General features: G+C 50.2%; 1 long non-coding RNA gene across 1 annotated transcript; it reads left to right on the forward strand.

Annotated features, from left to right (window-relative positions):
* Positions 1-421: 421 nt before the first annotated feature.
* LOC140898270 (uncharacterized) lies at positions 422-1539 on the forward strand. The gene is made up of 3 exons (XR_012154934.1): positions 422-494; positions 581-672; positions 1075-1539. It is a non-coding gene; the product is annotated as an uncharacterized LOC140898270 (long non-coding RNA).
* The last annotated feature ends 4905 nt before the right edge of the window (positions 1540-6444 follow it).

Here is a 6444-nt window from a genome sequence, read left to right on the forward strand (position 1 = left end):
ACTGTCCCCTACATTGGCAGAGTCCAGATATTGCCTGGCTGTGGAGACGGGCTGACCCCCTCAGCCCTGGAGGTGGGCCCTGGTCAGGACTGAGGTGCACTGGTGGAGCAATGTTGGGGATCTTGCACGGATGCAGCCCTTGCTGTAGCTGTCTTGGGAACAAACAGAAGACTTTGGTCTCCAGAGCTGGCCATCTCACGCCTCACACCAGCAGTACAGTCACTCATTAAAATAGCCCTGGTGTAATTTTACTGAGCACTATAGACTTGTGCCAGTTATAAGCACAGTGTGGAGCCTAATCAGCTTTGGAAACCTCATCATGTTGTTAGATTCTTTATCAAACCGCTCTGGATTTTGGTCTTTCAAAATGCTCCGTGATGCTCTGCTTCCACGTCTCTTTTCACTAGGGGGTCCTTGGTCTTCGCAATAAGCATGTGTTCTTTACCCTGCTGGAAATGCTGGAGGTGGACAGCAGTCCGGCCGTTCGCATACAGGTTAGTGATGTTCTCCAGCGATGTGTGTGGTTCTTGGTGTCCAGGAGCAAAGGCCTCACCTCTGTGTGTGTCACTTCTCACTGCAGGTCATTAGAGCGTTTTGCACCCTGGGAATGAACAACAATCATGTGCTGAAAACCCTGATGCTCAAGGAACAGACAGATGGGGCTCTAGCCAGGTACAGTGCAGATTGAGGGAACAGAGGTAATGACCAAAGTGGGTTGAGATTTTGTGGGGTGAGGTGCCTCAGGAGTTGATTTGCTGGAGTTCTGCAGCGACGCTTCTCCAGGTCACCTCTGCCTGTTTTGGGGTGGCTAGGCAGGTCTATGAAGCACCAGGATTGATGTGAATAAACTCAGCTGGATTGAGCTAGGTAAGAAATGGGAAAGGCATATGCCAGCCCAGAAGAAGTGCATGTTGCTTCAGGGAACACATGAAGGACATGAAAAGAGTGGCCTCCAAAGGCAGGGTGCACATCTCCGCAGTGTGGATAGAGGGCTAATCAAGGAGGGGAAATTCTCCCCAGCCCCCCTCCTTTCCATCCCAATCTCTCACCGTTCTGTTTTCTCTCTGGTTTTAGAGAATGTGTGAAAGCCTTGAAGATCCTCCAGAAGCTCCCCAGTGCTAGAAGAGGCTTGGAGCATCAGATCTCTCAGCTCTCCTGAGGCCCTACTGTCTGGGGGTGGTCTGCCGCTGTCTGTGAGCTCAGAGGGAGTAGCTAACATGGAGAGAACATGGGATTTAAAACACAGGCTCTGTAGCCGGGGTTTCTTCTGGACTGGGTGTTTTGCATCTTGTCTCCTAAGAGCGCTGGGAGATTGGAATATTCAGGTGTGTGTGCGTTCATTTGTAGAGCGTGTTTCTCCGTTCCTAGAGGCAGGGGGCCGTCCTCTCGGTACCATGGTCAGCAGCCAGAGTCTCTCGCTTGGCAGGATGTAGTTAGGGCTAGAGTCTGCTACCCACACCCATGCTAGATAGTACCTTGCGACTCCGATTGATTTCAGTGGGACTATGCACTGAGTGAGGTGCTACTCAAAGGGAGTGAAGGGGGTGGGCGGATAGAATCAGCCCTTTCATTTATCAATCTGTACTTGAATGGGACCCTCGGATCCTGCGGTGAAGGGCTCTGTCTGAGAACCTGTATGGACCCATCCATCCGCCAGCCTGGAAGCATGTGTACAAATGTACCACCTCCTGGGCTGGTGCACCATTGGCCTGGCCCCAGTGCTGCTGCTGGGCAGGCCCTGCTCCTACAGCCTGGGGGCGCTGCCTACAGGGACAGGGCAGTGGTGGTGCCAAGCCGGTGCCTCTGCCTAGCAGCTCTGCTGTCCCTGCTCTCCTGGGGCTGAGGAGAGTGGCTTCCCAGAGTCTGCAGCAGCTCCCCTTGCTAGGCAGGAGGCCTGAGGGCAGCTGAGGGGCGTAAAGCTTATGTGCACCTTTTGGAGGGCTACATGTTTCTGGGGCAGACTGTTGAAAAATGGGGCCGTCTTCAGAAAATCAGGACACAATTCAGAGATGACATCCAGGTGAGGATCGTATTGCCTGAGTCTACAGCGTGAGGGGTGAGTGCGGGGAGCACTGAACGTGGGGCATCCGCAGCATGAGAGAGACCTCCCAGGGCTGCGTATTAACATCCAAAGAACCAGTCCAAGTGCTTTGCAAAGTATTCACTGCAGGGTTAAAGGCGATCCAATCCCCCACTGCAATGGAGTGTTCCACCAGGAGGAAACCTCCATCTATACCCTCATTAAGTGTTGGACTCCTCCAGCCCTGAGTGGGTGATATTAAATTAGCTGCAGCCCTGAGCTCTTCACTCCAGCTGTTGCATTTTCTTCTTACCGAACGGTGGGGCTGAATTTCCTTGTAGCGGCTGCCAGGGTTCACGGAATTAGAAAGCATGTGGGTTTGGTCAGTGACTGCAGGAGGATCTAGATCCATATACTCCGGGCTGCCATCTGCTGCATTGTTCCCAACTGCCTGAGACAAAGATGAGCTTAGTTCAGTACAACGAGATAGATGCACTACAGAGCCCACCTTACTCAGACTATAAGTGCTGATGCCGGGAGGGATGCTCGGCTGGAGAAGAGTGACTCCTCATGGGACCCATCCACCTGATGAGGGCAGTTAAAAGTTGCAAGAGATTTTAAAGGCAAGGAATTTCCTCGTATCATAGTGTAATAAAGACGCTTGTTTGGGGGGCAGCTGGTCCTGGGTCACAAGGGGTTGATTCGCAGCGCAGGGCATGTGCATAGGTTCTTACACACCTAGCTTAAATAAATACGGATCTGCCCCTAGGACTCAGGTATTTCTATCCATCCCCTCGCATTGCCACATTATGGGTGGATGGGCCTTCTGACTGAAGATACAGCCATGTAGCAATTCTCAGCAGGGCAGCCCTAGCATCTCACCATCCTGAAAGAACCCCTAAATCCCTTCCCCCTGTGGGTCTGATTGATGGTGAAATCCTCCAGGCGCACACCTGAAAAGGCAGGCACAATTTTGCACTTAAATTGTGCTTTCCATACTACACTTGCTTACACAACACGTCCAACTGTTACTCATGCACGTACCTAAGTTGTGTGCACAGTTGCTGTATTGTTCAGGCAAACTCCGCAGGAAGATTTGGACAGTCCAGTCCATTGTGATTCATAGGTGGATAAAAATGCCAATGAGATGGGGGGAAACTGATATAGGAGCCTGTGATGGGGTGTAAAAGCCCCCACATTGGACAACAGGGAGTTAAGGGATTATTTTGGGCTCAGCCAGCCCCGCCCCACCACACCCATAGCAAATGCTCCTTCTTCTGGGGGAATTAAAAGACAGCGAATTAGTTTATTTGGGTGGCAGAGTTGGAGGTAAGCAGACCTGCAGCTCACAGCTCCAGTAGAGCAAAGCCCAAAGGCTCTGGAATAGCTGCCCAGAGGGGCCCTTCCTGAGGGAAGGGAGGACCCACCCCAGAGACAACCCGAGAGGGAAGTATTCTGTGGATCTTGGACATTAGTAACCTCCCTTACTTATTTTGGTTTGGATTGCTGCACCAGGGGAAAGCCTGGAACTAAACTGACCCCAGGAGGGGAAGATGCTCGGGGACAGCCTTAATTTTTGGTTGCTAGACTACTGGTAACCTGGGCCCTGCGTTCGAGCCCAGTGGAGTGGGCAGGCCTGGGCTCCCCTCCCCACAGTCCCCTTGGTAGTCAGGGGTTGCAGTCATGACTACTAGGCCATGCTCCCCAACCAGACCCGAGGTGAGAGCTGTTACAGGGCCACTATATAAGAACACTTCAATATAAGCTTGACATCACCTAACAATTCCCCTGTGCTGGGATGACCTTCCAACAGTGAGATCAGCTGACTTTGGGGCAGCTTTGCTCTGACGGAGGAGTACAAAGATACCATACTGTTGGGGAGACTCTTGCCCATTGACCTTAATAGAGTCACCCAGAATTTACATTGGGGTGAATGGAGCATTGAGCCTAAGGTGTTTAGTCCCTAGTACATGCTTCTTACAATAGAAAGGTACATTCTGTGAGCCCAGTGGGCTTGTAATAGCAATAAGCCACAGTGGGGGCTATAGCTGTGAGTTACTGGCAGCTGATAGCATGAAACCACTTACACGCCCAACATGTGTGAAGCAGTAGCCTCCACACATCCATCGTGTTGTGGCTTGCTGTTCTCTTTTACACTTACTGTTCCCACAGAATCTAAGTAACCAAATTATTTCCTGTGTGAATCTAGGCTTCTCCATTCTGCAATTTCTCTTGCTGGAAATGAGCCGGGTGCTCTGATGCAATTCAGTAAAGTTATGGGGAAATGTTCCCTGTTGAATGCTCCAGCATCTCTGACATGATGTGAGGTCCTGTGGGCTGCTGGGTTCAGAGCCCTGGGACATGGTTTGTTTACAAGCACAGACATCTGGCACACTTCCTAGTGACTGGAGAGCTGTCCTACGCATCGCCATGGTTTGGTGATCACGTTCTGTGTTGCCAAGGATCCAGCGTTGTGTATCCTGGTGGGTGGATGGTGCAAGTCTGGGAGCGCTCATTCAAAATGTGCTTTCTGTGAATATTCTGCAACATTTGCTAAAAGTCAATCTTTAATCAAAGATTCCTGGTAGTAAACTTGATCCCTGGAATATCTGCAGAAAGCAAATGCTAAAGGGACATGAACATAGAATCATAGAAGATTAGGGTTGGAAGAGATCTCAGGAGGTCATCTAGTCCAACCCCCTGCTCAAAGCAGGGCCAACCCCACTAAATCATCCCAGCCAGGGCTTTGTCAATCTCAAGCTGGGCCTTAAAAACCTCTAAGGATAGAGGTTCCACCACCTTCTTATGTAACCCATTCCATTGCTTCACCTATCTGAAGCAAAATAATTTAAAAGTTTGAATGAGTATCTGCAAAACATTGATTACATTATTTGCCCAGGTCTACATGTGACACACTTTCCTAGGACAGAATTTAAGTTGGGACAGTAACAGGACATACTAGGATCTGCCTTACCAACTTGGTAGGTTGATGTTCTTGTCCCTCTGTATAGATTCTCCTGCAAGAGCTGGATGAGACAGAAAACAGATCAGAACAAAGTTACAGCAACAGGTAAGGAGGCAATTGCTGATTTAACAGCTACACAGATCTAAATGGCAGGATTCCTCTGTAACTTTAGATGCCAACCCAAACCCCATCTATTAATCTGGTCAGTGACAATTTTTTCCACTGCCGCCCAGACACAGCCCTTTGAACTAATCTTGTTCTTCTCCTTAGACTTGTTGCAGATGTAGCCTTCAGAACGGACCCTGATTTGGAATAGCAGCTAAATCCAACCACCTGGCACAACAGCCTAACTCAAAATGACCCTTGTCAGCAAAATAGCCCATAGGAAATGCACTGCCCAATTGCACAGGAGTGGTCCAGTGCACCACAGCTTACAGTTGCTGCGCTGGAATATTTGGGGAAATTACTGCAGAGTACTCTAGAGGATTTGCTTAGTAATGGCTGGTCCCATGGGACCGACTGACACTGAGATGATCCAACTGTATCCACACATAACTAATCCCAGGCTGATCAGAGCTGAGCTGGCTCACCAGAGCTCTCAAGCCACGCTCCTATGTACTGACACATTAAGTGTAGAGGAAGTGAAATCTTGAAGTGCAACAAATTCAGGGCCAGATTTTGGTGCCTTTACTCATATTGAGTAGCACCTTTCTCCATACGTAGGCCCTTTGACATCCATGATGAGCTACTTGTGGAGTAAGCTGCTACTCTGTGTGAGTAAGGGTACCTGAATCTGGCCCTCATGCAGGGATGTAGGCTGAACACCATCACAAGAGATATTTATAGTTGTGGACAATGTTGCACATGGTCACTCATGTATGCCAGGCATGCTCTTCTCTTTCTGCCTAGCTAATTTGGGTGTGTGATGGGGTGTACTCCCCACACTGACCCTGCAAGAGCTGAATTAGGACAAGTGGGGCCCCATCAGCCAGCTAGGCTGCAAATGGGGGAGATTTAGGCTGGCAGCAGCTAATTTGAGAGTAGATCACCTGTAGAGGCCTTGCCTGTCCCTCACAAAGCCAGAGAAGGGGCCTGCAGGGAAGTAATTGTCAGTCACTCCCTGGGTGGAGGGAGTTTGGGCTGGCAGACTCAGGAGAAGGTAGGAGAGAGCTCAGGGAAAGGCAGCAGGGGTCAGGAGGGAACAGACCTTGGCTTCTGATTAGAGGGTCCCTAAGATGGAACCTGGAGTAGAGGGTAGGCCCCACCACCAGTAGGTCCCCATGTCTCCCAGTGTCAGGTTCTTCATAGTCACAGGGAATGAGTGATGGGTGTGATTGTCTCTGCTGGAGACTCTGCCCTGCTTCACCTCGTCCGCCGACCCTGTGGTCTTGATTCTGATGCTGCTGGAACAGATCAGAAGTCCTGTCCTGCACCAGAATTTTGCACAATCCTCCTAGTC

Source organism: Lepidochelys kempii, chromosome 14, assembly GCF_965140285.1.
Source record: "Lepidochelys kempii isolate rLepKem1 chromosome 14, rLepKem1.hap1, whole genome shotgun sequence".
NCBI lineage: Eukaryota > Metazoa > Chordata > Testudines > Cheloniidae > Lepidochelys > Lepidochelys kempii.